Here is an 18,711-nt window from a genome sequence, read left to right as displayed (position 1 = left end):
AGCATCAAGAATTTCAAAAGACCATGAAGGTATCTATTGTATTATAACTGAAAGATTTAGAGACCTCTTTTCCTAAATATAATAATTGTATATAAAAGTTTAATAACACCTGTTGTATGTAAGAAATGTAGAGAACAAATAAAACTATGGAGCATCTTACTTACATTACTTGCCAAACATATACTGTATGCCATTACACTATGGCTTTATCTCACTGACAAATGTCCTGAGCGCAGTATTATAAATCGAGAGCGCATTCATGTAATACGAGCGAGCGAAAGAGGCCGATTTCCTCTGTTCGTGGACAAAATGTCTCGCGTGCACTCAAATATACGCTGCTCGCACGCAAAACTTCTTGCGCGCACTCAAAACATTGGCTGCTTACGTGCAATTATCTGCTCTCGATGCGTCAGATGGTGCGGACTCACAATTTGTGCCTTGTGCTTCCTCTTCCTTTCGTGCTTTTGCTGTCCAGAGATCCCCCTGTTAAATTGGTTATCCCAAGAATGTTGATATGGTTCTATTGGTACACTATTTATTAACAATACACAAAAAAGTAAAAGGTTAAGGTAAATTCTATAATAAATACTAGTGTTTTTGATGTTTTAACTATACTGCCAATGTTTTAGGCTAGTATTTTTACAACTCCTTGTTAATGAATGCTTCAGCATACTGTAGTATTATCAGAATCAGAATCAGAAAGAGCTTTATTGCCAGGTACTGTATGTTCACACATACGAGGAATTTGTTTTCGTGACAGAGCTTCTACAGTGCAACAGGATTACAGAGACATGACAAAAAACAGATAATAAATATATTAAAAAAAATACAAGTATTAAGAATAGTTAACTGATAAAATGAAATAGAAAGTGTAGTTCCCCTTCGGATGGGGAACTCCAATGCTATGTGGAAACTTCCACTATGGGGATTTCGTCAGAATCCAATCATCTGAAAGAGTATAAAAACGGGCCAATGAAATGCCAATGAGTTGGCAGCGTCAGCGTGCACAGCTGGCGTCAATGACAATCAGTCATGCTATAAAGACGCAGCCAGTGCCATGCTCGGCATCCTTTCGCTTTCAGAGCCTTTCACGAAGCTTCTGAGAGAGTCTTTGAGGGTATCTCCAACCTGTGTCTACAGAGAGAGATCGAGAAGCAGCTTCTCCCGGTCCAGAGCGCGTATACGCAGTGGCAGATGGTCGAGCTGGGTATTTCTCCCTTGCCTGGCGTCCTTTGGGTCCGGTCCTCCAAGAGCGGTTTGTATATAGGAAAAAAAGCTTTCCTAAAAGAGCAACACGGTCGTGCAGCGCGTCTTTTTCAAGACGTCACTCCGACCGTGCGTTTCTGGATGCGGTGGTTTCCTATCCCCGGATGATGGGCACGAGCACAGCGTTTCATGTCTGGGGGTCCAGCATGTTAATGCGGTGCTCGCGGGCAGTGCATGCCATCACTGATGTCATGTCTGTTGCGCAGTTAAGATCGCGGCTCGCTCTTGCAAAAGAGCCACCCACCCCAGTTGTCCCCCGCACTGCGGTTGGCACTCGGGCAGATCTGAGGGTTTCAGTGAGAGTAAATCCGCCGCCCCCGGGCCGTGGACCTCTCGCTCCTCCACGCGCTCCATCCAAGCTTCAGGTGAAGAGAAGCGCTCCGTCCTTGGATGGTCGCTCTCTCACCTGATGACACCGGGGGTCAGATGTCCATCGCTGCATCGGAGGATGGGCTGTCATTGTCTGATGAGGATGCGAGCCCGCTCGCTCCCTCCCTCCGGGGAGGAGAGCGCGGCGTTAGCATCTAAAAAGCAGACGTGATGGCCGTGCTTTCTCGGGCTGCTTCGGCCGTGGGTCTGGTGATGGTTTATCCCCCAGCCCCGCGGCCGGGACCGACTAGATGGGTGTATGTGGAGGATATAAGGAGGCAAGACCTTCAAAGCCTCCCGTCCCCTTCTTCCCGGAAGTGCACAGTAAGCTCACGCTGTCCTGAGGGCACTTTTTTCTGCCCGATCTGCGTGCGCTTCCATCCTCACCATCCTTGGAGGTTGGGCTGTCAAGGTCTGACGAGGATTCGAACCCGCTCGCTCCCTCCGGGACTTTGAGCGCGGCGTCGAATCCAGAAGCAGACTTTGCGGCTGTGCTTCCCCAGGCTGCTTCGGCCGTGGCTCTGGAGATGGTTTATCCCCCAGCTCCGCGGCCGGACCGATTAGAGGGGTGTGATGTGGAGGATGAAGGCGAGACCTTCTAAGCCTCCCCATCCCCTTCTTCCTGGATGGGCACAGTAGGCTCACGCAGTGTGCTGCGTGCGCCTTCCCCCTCACCATGCACGCTATGGCCACCTACCAGCGCTACCAAGCGCAGGCGCTGGCCCGGCTGCGCGAGGATGGTTCTGACCCAGGACTGAGCATGCGCTCCGCACCGCAACCGACTATGCTCTTACAAAAAAAAAAAAAAAAAAGGTCGGCTGTGTGTGCCCTGGGAAGGACGATGATCACATCCGTGATCCAGGAATGCCACCTCAGGCTAAACCTGGTGATGTGCGTGACGTTGACAGAGTTCGCTTTCTTAACTCACCCATATCCCAGGCTGGCCTGTTCGGCGACACTGGCGGTGAATTCGCCCAGGAATTCACGCCGGTGATAGAGCAGTCGGAGGCGATGGGCGAGGTCTCTATCGGCGGGATTGTATGACCGCTCCCCCCCGCCGAGCCATCCACATCCACTGCTTTTTCGCCGAGGACGCCCGCCCGCAGCTTTGCTTCGCCGCCCCCGCCTGCGCCTCCGGCCACGCGGCTGCGCCGAGCATCGCGCCGGCAACCAGCGTCCCCCGCCCAGGGCGCCGCTAAGTTCGGTAAAACGGACCGCGAAGCGTCCCTGAGGCGGGCCATCTGGGGAGGAGGGAATTTGCTCTTTCCCCGCTGGAGGGCGGGGCACGTTATTTAAAGGCGTAAAAAAAAAAAAAAAAAACGCCATCAAAATCCTCAGTGAAAGAGCACTTTTCCCCTCCTCTGGATGTGACAGCCCGAACACTGCCAGTCTGGGACGCTATGCCTTCCAGCTCGCAGGATCGGTGCATTTCGCCAATGGCTCATGGAGCACGAGAGAACGGTCTCCTTTCTCTCCACTCCCAGCCCCTCTCCTGGAGTTTGAGTGCGAGACGAGAACATCTCCTCTCCTGCTCTCCTGTGGGACCCCAGCGCTCCCCGGATGAGCCCACTCACTCCACGCTGCCCCGCCGCTGGCACGTCAGCGATCGTGCGGGTGGGACCATTTGCGGGGGCTCTGCCTGCCTGGTTAGCGCGGGCCAGCCCATCGCAATGGCTCATCCATACGACCAGACTCGGCTATGCGATTCAGTTCGCTAAACGGCCTCCCAGGTTCACGGGCGACCAGGGTCAGTCCTGCGTCCGCCCCTGTCTTGCGAGAGGAGATTGCTGTCCTCCTGGCGAAGGATGCAATCGAGCCGGCCCTCCAGCCGAGATGGAGCGCGGGTTTTACAGCCCGCACTTCATCGTGCCCCAAAAAAAAAAAAAAAAAAGCGGTGGGCTATGGCTAATCCTATATCTGCACATTTTGAACCGCTGCCTTCACAGGCTGCGCTTCGGAATGCTTACGCAGATGCGCATCACGCGATGCGTTCGTCCTCAGGATTGGTTTGCAGCAATAGATCTGAAGGACGCGTATTTTCATATCTCCACACTTCCACGCCACCGGCAGTTTTTGCGGTTTGCGTTTGAAGGTCGAGCGTGGCAATACACGGTCCTCCCCTTCGGGCTCTCTCTGTCTCCGCGAGTTTTCACCAAGCTCGCGGGGGGTGCCCTCGCGCCCCTTCGGCTCGCCGGCATCCGCACGCTCAATTATTTCGATGACTGGCTGATTTTTAGCCCACTCTCGGGAGCAATTGATTATGCACAGAGACAAGGTGCTCCGGCACCTCCGCCCGTTGGGGTTTCAGGTCAACCGAGAAAAGAGCAAGCTCGCCCCCGTGCAGAGCATCTCCTTTCTCGGGTTGGAGCTGGACTCGATCACTATGGAGGCACGCCTCTCACGAGAGCGCGCCGAGGTAATGCTGAACTGTCTGAGAGAGTTCGACAGGAAAAAAAGTGGTCCCCCTGAAATTATTTCAGAGGCTCCTGGGGCATATGGCATCCGTAGCCGCGGCCACGCCGCTCGGATTGCTCCATATGAGACCACTACAGCATTGGCTTCACGATCGGGTCCCCAGACGCGCATGGCACGCGGGCCCACACCGAGTGACTGTCACTGCGCTGTGTCACCGCACCCGCACCCCCTGGAAAGGACCCCTCCTTCCTACGGGCCAGTGTGCCCCTAGGTCAGGCGTCCAGGCAGGCTGTCGTTTCGGCAGATGCCTCCAGTATGGGGTGGGGGGGCCGTGTGTAGCGGGCATGCTGCTGCGGACCTGTGGAGGGGAACCCAGCTGCATTGGCATATCAACTGCCTAGAGCTGTTGGCAGTGTTTCTCGCTCTGCGCCGCTTTTTACCGGTGCTGAGGGGGCAACACGTGCTGGTCAGGACGGACAGCATGGCCGCGGTAGCGTATTCCATCCGGATGGGGGGTATACGCTCCCGCTGCATGTCTCAGCTCGCTCGCCGTCTGCTCCTCTGGAGTCATACGCGGCTGAAGTCGCTGCTTGCTATTCACACCCCGGATGGGCTCAACTGTGCGGCCAACAGGCTCTCACGGCAGCTCCTTCCCCGGGAGAATGGCGACTCCACCCTGAGTCATGCGTAAGTATGCACTCCCCCCAGTGAGCCTACTCGCGCAGTTTCTGTGCAAGGTCAGGGAGGACGAGGGGCAGGTCTTGCTAGTTGCGCCCCTGGCCCAACCGGACCTGGATATCAGAACTCTCCCTCCTCGCGACGCCCCCCCTGGCGAGTCCCTTTGAGAGAGGACCTACTCTCTCAGGGACAGGGCACCATCTGGCACCCTCGCTTAGTTCTGTGGAACCTCCACGTGGGGTCCATAAGACGCGACGAGGAAGACTTAGGTAACCTACCGGTGGCGGTGGTTAATACCATCACTCAGGCTAGTGCACCCTCTACGAGGCATGCCTACGCCCTGGAGTGGAGTCTATTCACTGAGTGGTGCGCTTCTCGCCGAGAAGACCCCCGATCTTGCCAGATCAGTGTTGTGCTTTCTTTCCTTCAGGACAGGTGGAGCGAAGGCTGTCGCGCTCCACACTGAGGGTTTACGTGGCACCATCTCCGCTCATCATGATGCGTGGATGGCGGCACCGTGGGGAGGCATAACCTCATCATCCAGTTCCTCAGAGGTGCGAGGCGGATGTTTTCCCCCGCCCCCCTCTCATACCCTCTTGAGATCTCGCGGTAGTGCTACGAGCCTACGTGGGGATCCCTTCGAACCACTCGACTCAGTATCCTTGAGATTTCTGTCCTTGAAGACAGCTCTGCTGGTCGTGTTGGCATCGGTTAAGAGGGTTAGGTACCTGGAGGCATTTTCGGTCAGTGACTCGTGCCTAGAATTCGGGCCGGCCTACTCTCACGTTGTCCTGAGACCCCGGCCCGGCTATGTGCCCAAGGTTCCTACCACGCCGTTTAACAATCAGGTAGTGAGCCTGCAAGCGCTGCCCGCGGAGGAGGCAGACCCAGCCCTTTCATTGTTGTGTCCTGTTCGCGCTTTGCGAATATATGGGACCACACTCAGAGCCTTAGATCCTCTGACCAGCTCTTTGTCCATTACAGTGGTCGGCAGATGGGAAGTGCCGTATCTAAACAGAGGTTGGCCCACTGGGTAGTGGATGCCATCTCCCTCGCCTTTGGGCCAGGGTGAGCCGTGTCCCCCGGGGGTGAGAGCGCACTCCATTACGGAGCATCGCATCCTCCTGGGCGTTAGCACGCGGCGCCTCTCTGACAGACATTTGTAGAGCTACGGGTTGGGTGACACTCAATACATTTGCAAGGTTACAATCTGCGAGTGGAGCCGGTTTCCTCAAGGGTATTAGGCAACCCTTGGTGATTGAGGAAACGATTCGGTTGAGGTGTCGAAACACGCTTGCTGCGCCACTCTCCCTAACCCGGAGATACGTGCGCTTTTTCAGCTTTGTCAGTTTAGTTCCCCATTTCTTTGGCGAACCCTGCAGAGTTCCTCCGAGGCCCCCAGCACCTGACTCAGCGGAGGAGTCAGGTGTTGGCCCGTTACGTTGTCGGCATGCCCGCTGGTCAGCCCGCGTTCTGGGTATAGGTGCCTGCTATGTGTGATCCCCGCTGGCGATCCCATACGTTCACACAGCCACGGTATAGTCCCCCCTTCTAGGGCAGGCTCGTGTCTTCCCTCCCCGCTAACCATCCTTATGCTAGGACCCCCCCATCTCTGGGCTGGTCCATAGATTGTCACCAGGTCTCCCCTCTGGGTAGCAGGTGAGCTCCGCAGCGTCCTCCCTATCGGGACTGAACGCTTTCCCAACGTACTGTCGTATCAAACCTCTTTACAGGGTTATTGCGACTCCCCGAAAAATATAACCGTTTCTGAACAGGTAAGTGAGGGCCAGGGGACACGTTGGAAGACTGTGTCTCGGGGCGTTGTAGGTGCGCTTGCTCTACTGCGTGGCACACCCTTCGCCAGGGGCGCAGTAAGGTTCTTTCGTTGTGGCGTTTTTCCATAGATTTCCCCATAGTGGAAGTTTCCACATAGCATTGGAGTTCCCCATCCGAAGGGGAACGCTACGGTTACTAAAGTAACCCTTCGTTCCCCGAGGGGGGGAACGGAAATGCTATGTTCCTTCGCCACAACGATTGTCCCTTAGCTGTTGAGCGTGAAAGTCTCTTCAGCTAGAAAAGGATGCCGAGCATGGCACTGGCTGCGTCTTTATAGCATGACTGATTGTCATTGACGCCAGCTGTGCACGCTGACGCTGCCAACTCATTGGCATTTCATTGGCCCGTTTTTATACTCTTTCAGATGATTGGATTCTGACGAAATCCCCATAGTGGAAGTTTCCACATAGCATTTCCGTTCCCCCCCTCGGGGAACGAAGGGTTACTTTAGTAACCGTAGCGTTTTACTACAGTAAAGTGTGGTGAATTGTAGTATAAAATACCTTATATTTTAAAAAGCTATAAACTATGGTTATTGTTAAGAAATATTATTCAAGATAGTCATATCAAATTGTGAGTCTGCATTGTGCGCGAGCAGTGTATATTTGAGAGCGCGCGAGAAGTTTTGCGCATGAGCAGTGTATATTTAAGTGAGCGGGCAGTTTTGTCCACGAACAGAGGAAATCGGCGCACGAGCTAAGAGATTCGCTTGCTTGTATTACATGTATGTGCTCTTGACTTGTAATACTGCGCTCTGGACATTTGTCAGTGAAATAACGACATATTACACAGCTATTTTCAGTAATCCATAGCCAATCGCTTTTTTTGCCCGACGTTTAAAATGTACTGATTTATTTTATTCTGGCCTACAGAAAGTTACAAGCATCTGACATCAAAGCCAAGCTATTTTACCAAGCTGAATTTTGATGAGTGTGCTCACAACAAACATGCCTGTTATTTTCAAGCAAGCAGCGGGACCTTGAACTGCTGTGTTTAATTAAAACTAGACAAACTCTTAGAAACACAGGTGGTCCTCACAGTCTGATTCGCACATTTCAGTACCAAACTGTAGTATAAAATGTTGATATAGCCTAATTGGTAAAGTTTAGATTCATGCTTTGCCAGCAGCATAGCCAGTCCACCATCGCATACGCCTGAGCAGATGGAACGGCTCCTAAACCTACATTTGCTTCAAATTCTCCCTAATACCTTGCTCTCTCTGATTTGCTCTATCTCCTTGGCTTTGGCTTCTACCTTGCTCACACACACACACACACACACACACACGCACACACACACACACGCACACACACACACACACGCACACACACACGCACACACACACGCTCTCAGGTTGGCAGGCCTCTCCTCCCATGAGGGCTTTTGCTTTCTTATGCAGTAGAAAGCAGTTTAGCAGTCTCCTGTCTTCTGAGGGATGGTTAAATCCCTGCTGTCTGACTTTTGAGGGTCTCATGAGATTCTGCTGGAACAAAATGAGCCAAAGGGGCCTTTACTGAATCCCCCAACTCCAATGCACACACCAACATTTATACTGCGGATCAGCTGTTTGAATCTGTCAGTCATTATATGAAACACAAACACATCTGTTGTACTGACTATACATCTGTCCAACTATTTAGGCTGGCTCAAGGGAAAGCATGGAGACTTTGGAAGTCTCAGCAAAATACTGGCATGTATCTGTTAGCTTTTATAGCTCAGTGGCTCGGGATATAAATTGGTGTTTTGAGATACGCTTTTTGAGGCAGTAGCTGAAAATGACATGATGACAGTGCTGATTGAATGGTGGCTCCAAAATGATCACTGTGGTATCAATCTTGAGATCTGTAGGTGGAGGCTGCAGACAGCAATCTTTCAGATTTAAGAATCGTCAAAGAGGAGTGACACATGGATAATAATGTACTTCTTAAGTTTATCTGTAAGCTAAACAATGACAAAATTCACATTTAAAAGATATTTACATTGAACATTGAACTTATGCGTCGTTACTTGCCTTATGCGAAACCCGGGAACTCGGGGGAAACCCACGTGAGCATGGGGAGAACATGTAAACTCCGCACAGAAACGCCAGCTGGCTTGGTAAGGACTAGAATCAGTGACGTTCTTGCTACGAAGCAACAGTGCCAACCACTGGGCTACCAAGCCACCCATCTAGGAAAGGAGCAGGAGTAGGGGTTGAAGCGGGGATTCTTGAAAACAAAGATGGCTGTTAAATGGAACTTAGGGTATTTATAGTGGCTTAGGAGTCGTCTGATTGGTGTTTCATGAATTGAATAATGCGGGGCCGGCTGCAAGCAATCATAAGCACATGATCCTCTCGAAAATAGTTTATAAATAAACTTCAATTATTGAGAGGTGCGCGTCAGCGTCAGCCTCGCCGAGGTGCTATGCGACCATGCGAAGGCTGCGCCAGACCAAACGCAAAAGTATAAATTAGCCTTTAGTCCCTGATTATATTGATTAACCACCAATATTCCAGCATATGTTTTACACTGCGGATGCCCTTTCAGCCGCAACCCAGTACGAAGTACTCTCTTTCCCACACACACTCATACACTATGGCCAGTTTAGTTAATCTAATTCACTTACACCGCATGTCTTTGGACTGGGTAAACCAGAGCACCCAGAGGAAACCCACATGAACATGGGGAGAACATGCAAACTCCATACAGAAATGCCAACTGACCCAGCCGGGGCTGAAATCAGCGACCTTTTTGCTGTGAGGTAACAGTGCTAACCACTGAGCCACCTTATCGCCCCGAACATAAAACAATAATTAATAAAGTTTACAGAAAAGTGTTTAAATTAATCCCGTAGAATAGGCGCAAGTATTGTACATTTGACCATTTTTTGTACATCATCGAAAGCACAAGCACTCTTCTTCTTACGAAGAGTGTATAATCAAAAACTAGCCTAGATTGCCATCTGCTGTTAAACACTAAGCTCAGAATCAATTCTAAAGACAATCGTGATGTTTCCCGCAAATCACTGAGTATCGGCCCATGAATCATGAAACATAGATTTATCATCCCAGCTCCAAAAAAATATGTCCTTAGCTTACACAATTACATTTTTCTATATGGCGAATGGCACAGTATGTTATATAAGGGAAAAACCATTTAGTCAGTGTAAATGTGCTTTCCAATTGGGTAAATGAAGTCTTTCACTTGTAAAAAATACATTTATTCAATAATTTTCCACAGTGGAATGAACCACCAACTTATCCAGCATATGTTTTACACAGCGGATACCCTTCCAGCTGTAACCCATGGCTGGGAAACTCACTCATTCACACACATGCAATATGGCCAATTAGGTTATTCAATTCACCTGTACCACATGTCTTTGGACTTGTGGGGGAAACCGGAGGAAACCCACACAAACACAGGGAGAACTTGCAAACTCCACAAAGAAAATGTGTGAGCTTAGCCAGGACTCGACAGTGACCTTCTAGCTGCGAGTCCACCTGAGCCACCGAGTCGCCCCATTTGAAAAAATAATGAGGTAATTTACAGTAAATAGAAGTGTGTATAATAGTGTATAGTGAGCAATACTAAAGTAAATTCTGCAGTATACTTTACAGTACAATTTGTTAATGAATGGTGAAGCATATTGTATTATAAAATGTGATAATGAAAATGTGATTAAATGCAATAAATGCTGTGGTATAAATACAGAAAAAACAAACAAAAAGCGCTCAGGGGTAACTCAAATATTTGATCGGTGCTCTTTGGGTGAGGGATTCATCAAAACATCAAAAGAAATTAGTCCAAGGCACTCCGAATATGTGGAAAATTTAAAAAGCCTTTATTCACATGGCTTAATCTTAAAAGAAACCTACGCGTTTCGGCAGAGATCTGCCTTCATCAGGGGTAAACAGTGATCAGGTGCGTTTAGAGTCTCTTTTGAGTACTAAGGTCACATGACTCATTCAAACATCTCTACAATACTCAAATAATTTAACCGACATAGTCAACTATCATCATTAATTCAGCATAGATAGAGGGTGACTTTAAACCATGCACAGATATACAAAAAATGCTTAAACATGGCATGTACATACATACTTCCGAACACATTTACATGTGCACATGCACATATATACACACATACACGTATAAAAACATGTACACATGGGAAAATACAAACACATTCTACAATGTATGATGATAATCAGTGGATCATCTATGGATAAACTGTTTTACAAAAATGAAGAAAAGTCTAATTCACCATTTAGACCTGGGAATCTAGTTGCTTTTAACGTATAGATCCAAAAAGTCTCTCTCTGTTTTAATCTTTTTATCCTGTCTCCTCTTGTCGAATTATAAATATGTTCAATCCCAACTATTTTTAATGAACTGGGATTGCCGTGACCTTGATTTTTATAATGTAGGGCCATAGGATAATGTGGGTTACAGGTACGTATCGCATTTTTATGCTCCGCTAATCTCAATTTTAATTTTCTCTTAGTCATTCCTATATAAAAACATCCACACGGACATTCCAGTCGATAAACAACAAATGTAGTATTGCAATTAATAAATGAATTAATCTTAAATTCTCTGCCTGATGATGGATCTCTAAATATATTCGTTTTGAGTATGTTATCACAATGATTGCAATTACCACATCTGTAGTTTCCTGTTGTTTGACTTAACCAAGTATTAGTCTTCTTGGTGGAACGCGTAGGTTTCTTTTAAGATTAAGCCATGTGAATAAAGGCTTTTTAAATTTTCCACATATTCCGAGTGCCTTGGACTAAATGCTGTGGTATATTTGAGATTTTACTACAATAAATTAAGGTGTTATATATAATATATAAAACTTTTAAAAATAATAAAAATTTCAAGCAAATTATAGAGTGAATTGTTTATAGTACTAGGTATAGTTATTGTATTACCACAGCAACCATATAATTACCACAAAACATTAATGAATGTACTTTATAGCATGGTTAAAAAACACTATTAATTTGAATTAATATATCACTGTAAACGCCGCTGTTGTCATTACTAAAGATATTAAGTTAATATAACTTGACATTACTTAAAATACCAAGTTTTGGCATCAAAACTTTAACATATGTGTTTAATTTACTCATTAGGCAGCAAAAAACTTTTAATTAATATTTTAAGTTCTCTGAACTTAATATGTTTTAATTTCTTTAAGCGATTCACAATGTCTCTGTTTAAAATGATTGGTTGCACTTGAAATTCTGCCTTGACAATCATGCTGATTGGTTTATATATGTTATATGACACAAGTTGGTCATTTTGCTTGGGATTATGAATTTTGCTGAAGCGCAGCAGGACAAAAGAACTACCTGAACCCATCTGAAAAATTATATTACAATTAGAATTAGTAAATTTAATAGTAAACAAGAGAAAATTTTAATTAGTAAGTAGATATTTAAATGCTCATATACAATTTTCTTAATTGATATATTACGCAGGGGTGACACAGTGGTGTGGTGGATAGCGTTTGTCGCCTCACAGCAAGATCGCTGATTCGAGTCCCAGCTGGGTCAGTTGGCATTTCTGTGTGCAGTTTGCATGTTCTCCCCGTGTTACCGTGGGTTTCCTCCAGGTGCTCGGGTGTTCCCAACAAGTTCAAAGACATGCTTCTAAATGTACTATAGGTGCACTATAGCTAAACTATAGGGGAATTGGGAAAGTTAAATTGTCTGTAGTGTATTTCTTCATGTCCTGGTTCTCCAGGTTGGGGGTTGAACATTGGGCTCAACCTCGACCCACCTCATAAAAATTTGATGTTACGAAACACCAACATGGTTTGGCTAAATAACAGCTTCGATATAAACAGCCCTGGGAGTAAGTTAAAGAATATAAAAGCTGAAAATTTGGAAGTTTAGTCTATTAGCCATTTTAAGTTATCTGTAATTAAACATTTAAGTTAATTCAATGAAAAGAGCACATTTGGTCAACTTAATTAATTGAGTTGTTGTTTTCCTATTACTCAAACGAACTGAGGGAATCACTGTCCTTAAATCATTTAAGTAGTCTCAATTTATTAGGGTTTACAGTAAAGTTGCTGAGACTTTTATTTTACTATGTTGATGAACTTTCATCTGAAACAAAATGCTAAGGTGGAAACAGGACTTTCTCTTTGCGCATCATTTCCTTATAGCAAACTAATGGTAAGACGGGCATGGTTAAGAATATTGTGGCTAAAGCTGTCAAACTGACATTGACCAAGAAGCACCGACTCTATAAACACAGAAGCAAATGGTTACTAAAACAATTCTTTAAAGTGAATTAAATTGCAAGGATTAATCCTTCACCTTAAGAACAACAATACGAGCTAGCAAAATAAACATTGTAAATTTTGATTGCACACAGACTTTAAACTTACCCTTTAAACCCCACCACAGAACAAAGAGCTCTTTGCCGAACTCCAGCACTGCTATGTAGAACGTTTTGATAGCAACATCACAGCAAATAAGAGCAGCAGAACCGACGCATCATGTTTATAATACATGACAATATCACACTTGCAGGCCTTTGATCATACGCTGCTGTGTGTGATCATTTCTAGCTGCTATTACAGGCCACGGGGCAGATGATCAGAGGGAGCGTCAGCACAAATGATAGCGAATATGCAGACGCGCAGTGTCAGTGACCAGAGAAGTGTCTGGAGGTGAAGATGGAGAGCAGCATGAGGGTGCAAATCAGAGCTGAATGAGGGATTTAGAAGGTGCGCCTGTCTCTCACCTCTCCATTGATTTTAGTAAGCGAGTGTGTGTTCAATCAATGTTTTTGTTATCACTGAGAGAAAATTAAGTAGGGACCATGTGAGCATATACCCTCTTCAGGCAAGATTACCTTCTGTGAGGGTGTGGAGAAAATGCTAAAGGCCTCCAGATCTGTCCTTGCTTTGAGACTGTGAGTGCTTACTAAATGACTTTTTTAATGTCTTCAATATATAAACACTTTTCAGTTTTGTTATTCTGTCATTCCTAAACACTTTTTACCCAATAATGCATTGACCTTGGGGTTTATGCATCACTTTCATTTGGCACTCTTTAGTGAGCTGCGAAAGCTTCCATTCATGATGATATATTGAATGTTTATATTAGCAGCGCAGATTCTTGGGAAATGATATTAAATGTTCCGTTATGTAAACTGTAGTATCATTTAAAAGTCATCTCACATTGCAATTGCCCAATCTATTAATTGTTTAGGCTGCAAGACATCCAATATTTTGTACTTTTGGTTAAAAACTGTGAACATAAATCAAGTATACGATGACAAGACATAACTTTGGCAGTAGCTAGACATTTTATAGATTTTGGACATGATGTTAAAGGTTCAAGACACCCTGGAGTCACACTTTTTGATGGTCCTTTTGTTGAATTTAAGTTGCATGTCAGCTAATTCTCATTAGATTATAAGTAGACTGTTAGGTTAGGGTTAGGGTTAGTGTAAGTTGACATGTACTTGCAAAGTTTCTTTCAGTGAGTTAAATGTCTGTTTAGCAGCAGTATCAACAAATATTAAGCAGACAGTCTACTAATACTCAAGTGAACCATCAAAATAAAGTGTTACCTTAAAATTTTTTGTCTGTTATCAGTTGAGTTCCTTACCATTCAGACACATTGCCGTGCTGCTGCGTTCGCAATATGTTTAAAATCCTCCAGATTACCGGCGGTGTTAATGTTTGAAATAGATAAGGCAAGAGACCTGCTGCGCTGCTATCCACTGTGTCTGCATTCAGACCTGGGGATTGAGGAGGAGAGAAGTCCTCCACATTTACAGTGTTTATATAAACACAATTATCTTTATGATGATTTAGCAAATTGTGGTTATGTATATATAAAATTATGAATAATATATGTAGCAGAGCATTAAATTACTTGCAGTTCATTTCTTTTCATTTTAACTTTGTAAACTATAAAGTCATGGGTCTCCTCACGGTTTGTGTCTCATTTTGTGAGCCAGCTGAGAACAGTTGTTCAGCCCCCTCTTTAGACCCTTCTGTGTTTCTTTAATGGTTTGTTGTTTATCTATAATATTGTGAATCATGGATTTTGAGTATACATTAATACAAATTATGAGATAAAAATGTATTTTTTAGTGTTTTGAACTGTCGGAATTTCATTGCAGTGACATGAATAAGTAAATGATGATAATTAATATGTTATTTTCCTGTGCAATGGAAATAATGCTTTTGAAGGTAAAGGAAAATATTTCTTGTGTGATAAATTGCAGTGGATTGAAATGAAAATGAGATGAAAATGAAATGTTTTTAACTGTTGAGTTGCCGTCTAATGATGTAACATGATTGACTGTGAGATAAAAGGGTGAAGTGAGAGGATTGTGCCCCGCACTGAGGAAGGCATTGAGCCGAAACGTCTGTGTTTTGCATCCTCTAAGAAAGTAAAATAAAGCTATACAAAGTAATTATTTAATGAGTGTGAATCATAATCTTCTGAATAAAAAAACTGAGAGAAAATTAATTTGTACACAAAAATGATCCAAATGTTTGGGGTTTGGCAAGATATTTAGTGCTTTTATAAACTTTTTAAATGGTTTTATGCTCATCAAGGAAAGGATATTGTGTTTGATCAGAAGTATAGTTAAAATATTTTATATGTGTACTGTAATAGGGGTGTAATGGGATATCCGGCATGGTGGCTCAGTGGTTGGCACTGTTTCCTTACAGCAAGAAGGTCGGTGGTTCGAGTTCACAATACACAGATGTCATGGTTTGGTTAATTTATTGCAAAAACAAATACAGTCAGTGCAGATGTGCCATACACTGGTGTTAGACAGAAAAGCCACAGCATAGCAACACTCACATGCTTCTTTGCATCTAAAATATGAGATTCAGCACTTGGGAATGTTTTTTTTTTTTTTTTTTTAAATATAAAAAGCCCCTTCCGCCATGTTTCTGTCACATAAAACAGTTGTCATGCCAACTTGCATTTTCAAAAGAGATTTCAGATTTGAAGCTTGAAATCGAATCTTGTTTGTGAAAGCTTATTGGCTGTTTTATGAGAGGGCTGAGCTTAACCTTTGAATGTATAATATACAGTCTCCTTTTTTGTGTGAGTCTTGACTGAAAATCAGAATCATTCTCTCCTAAGTTTGAATTCTAAAGTGATGTTTAAAATTTCTGATCCAGTCGGGGGGCATAAAGTATTGATTATATTATATCATGTTGAGTATTTATAAAATAGTAAATACAATTTGACAAAAGTATACAGGTCAATGCTGCTGTCCCTTTAAAAAAACTGAACTTTGGTTTTAAATGAAGTTTCACAAACTAATTACTAAAAACTACAAACTACAATAATCTGTAGTAATCTGTAATCTATAGTAAGCCAATCAGATTATTCTAAATTTACTATAAATAGCCCGACTAGCATTACTCCCTTATCATCGTTTTTTGAAGAATTCCCCCATCCACCTCATCTCCCCCTTTCTGACTTCACGAGGGGGAGCTCTCAAGATCTCGTACCCCCTTACATGCTCATTGACCAGGCGGGAGCCCTGGGTTCAATTATCTACGAGCTCATGGTCCTTTCCTGGGACAGCATGCCAAACCTGCTATTATTATGAAGCAATATCTAAGTGTGGACTCTTGAATATATTAAAAGTGTAAAAAACATTTTTGATGAATTGACCACCATTTCGACAATAGGTCTAAAACAAACTTTTATTTTGATTGCAATGTGGAAATGGGGAGAATCGTGCCTTTGAAACTTTCCCATATCTACTGGTTTGAATTTTTTTGCATTGCCATAATTTGCACTGAATTACGATCTGGTGCTACAGCGCAGCTTGTGGTCAAATGTTGATATTACGGGCACTGAGTACAGGCACTTGTTTGTGTGATTACATCAAATGATTACTCCACAACAAGAATATTTGTTGACACTTTTTTTCATTATCGATGTTGTCGACAATGTTGATTGATTGTTTTAGTCCTACTGTCTAATTTTATGCTGGGAAAAAAAAGAAAACTATCAATAATTCTTTATTATATGATTTAATAAAAAAAAACATGTCTCACCTTTACATTTAAGTAAATCTCATCTATTCACTGTTCTACCTTTAGAGCAAAATATGTAAATGTGTACATTATGTAAATATTGAACATCTGCAGAAGGTTTTGCCTATATTATATAATTCTCTTTATTCCAGACACTAGGCCCAATATTCAGAATTTTTCTGCATTTATTTTCTTTACTTACTCCCAGGGCGTGTATATCGAAGTTGATATTTATCTGCACCATGTTGGTGTTTTGTAAGATCTAATTTTTACGAGGTGGATCGTTAGCCCAATGCTCAACCCCCAACCTGGAGGACCAGGACACACACACATACACTTCGGACAGTTTAGCTTACCCAATTCACCTATAGCACATGTGTTTGGACTGTAGGGGAAACCGGAGCACTCAGAGAAAACCCACATGAACACGGGGAGAACATGCAAACTCCACACAGAAATGCCAACTGACTCAGCCTGAACTTGAACCAGTGACCTTCTTGCTGTGAGGCGACAGCGTACCCACTGCGCCACTGAGTTACAGAGTCTGTGTCTTTATCAATTAAGAAAAATGTATAAAATAATTGAAATATATACTTACTAATTTAACTTTTCTCTTTTGTCAGATGGGTTCCGGTAGTGCCTCTGTCCTGCTGTGCTTCAGCAAAATTTAGCATCACAAGCAAAATGACCACCTGGTTTCATATAACATATATCGACCAATCAGCGCAATTGTCAAGGCGGAATTTCAAGCGCAACCAATCATTTTAAACAGAGACATGGTGAATCGTTTAAAGAAATTAATGTTAAGTTGAGAGAAACCTAAAATATTAATTAAAAGTTTATTGCTGCCTAATGAGTAAGTTAAACACACCTGATACCAAAACTTGGTATTTTAAGTAATGTCAAGTTTTATTGACTTAATATCTTTAGTAATGACAACAGCGGCGTTTACATTATGTTCGAAAGAGATTTACCTTAACCTGCTTCGAACATAAATGAAGCTTTCTCATCAGCATATTTGCTTGAGCATATAACTTTTGACCTTATCCCTATACATATCATTCTCATCACTCCTATCCTCAGTAGCTACATGCTCTAAATATTTAACAGTTTCACTAACATTTAAAACTTACCCTGACAAATAAAAATCTGGAAAAATCATATCTCTATGTTCTTTACTTCTACACGTCATGTAAACACTCTTTTTTAAGTATATTGCACATCATATCTCTGCCCATAATGTATACATACAAAAACATTGTTTTCAACAATTGTACTTTATTAGTGAGTATACAGTATGTAGCTGCAGTATTGTAAATGTGCATTTCTTTCTGTTTCTTTTCCATGTCCTCATCCTTGACATCCTTTGCAACACCTCTCTGGACCTGGACAATGTTGATGTGGGACTCCTCTTTTCCCTTCTCCTCGGGCCACACAGGTAAGTTATCTACCCATCTGCCTCCGCCGCACTGCTATTGTAGATGAAGCCCTTGATCTGTCCTTTCATGTGAACTCCCTGCGGAGGGCATCGGCCAAGACAAACCACTGCAGATTTAGACAGGGAATTTTCTACAATGGAGATAAAAAGTACCGTATAGCAGATCAGGGTCAGTCTCTTTCATTTTTAGCATTATGTCTTTGTCAGCTTCAATGTGCATGCCTTTTCTTTCTCTAGCCTTGATTAATCAAGCCAAGCTTTCTTCTAATAATGGCATGTGTCCTGGGAGACCCTGTATGGTTTTGATTTGTGGCACCGCATTCAATCTCTGCAGTCCTTTATCAGGCTAATAGGACATTCTTCCATCTTTAGGCGACTCTGTGTTGTGCAGCTCGCATTGTCCTCAAGGAGTTTGAAGCTGTGTATTTTTACTAGAGCCATCAAAGTGAATCGATAAGGTGAAAAATAATGATTGCGATTTTTATCAGGAGTTGCTCCAACGGGCCGCTTAAGGAAAAAATGGTAATGTGTTGAAAGTGACAGTGTTTACTTGCTTTAGGGAAATCGGCCTGCGAACGAATTGCTTATGGTTGTCCCTACAAATGGCTTATTTATAGTTGTCTCTGCACATTAAGGTGGAATCTGTAAAAAAGTATTTTAGCATCAAAAAAATTATACAC

Source organism: Danio aesculapii, chromosome 3, assembly GCF_903798145.1.
Source record: "Danio aesculapii chromosome 3, fDanAes4.1, whole genome shotgun sequence".
NCBI classification, from domain to species: Eukaryota; Metazoa; Chordata; class Actinopteri; order Cypriniformes; family Danionidae; genus Danio; species Danio aesculapii.
This window is presented reverse-complemented; position numbering follows the sequence as displayed.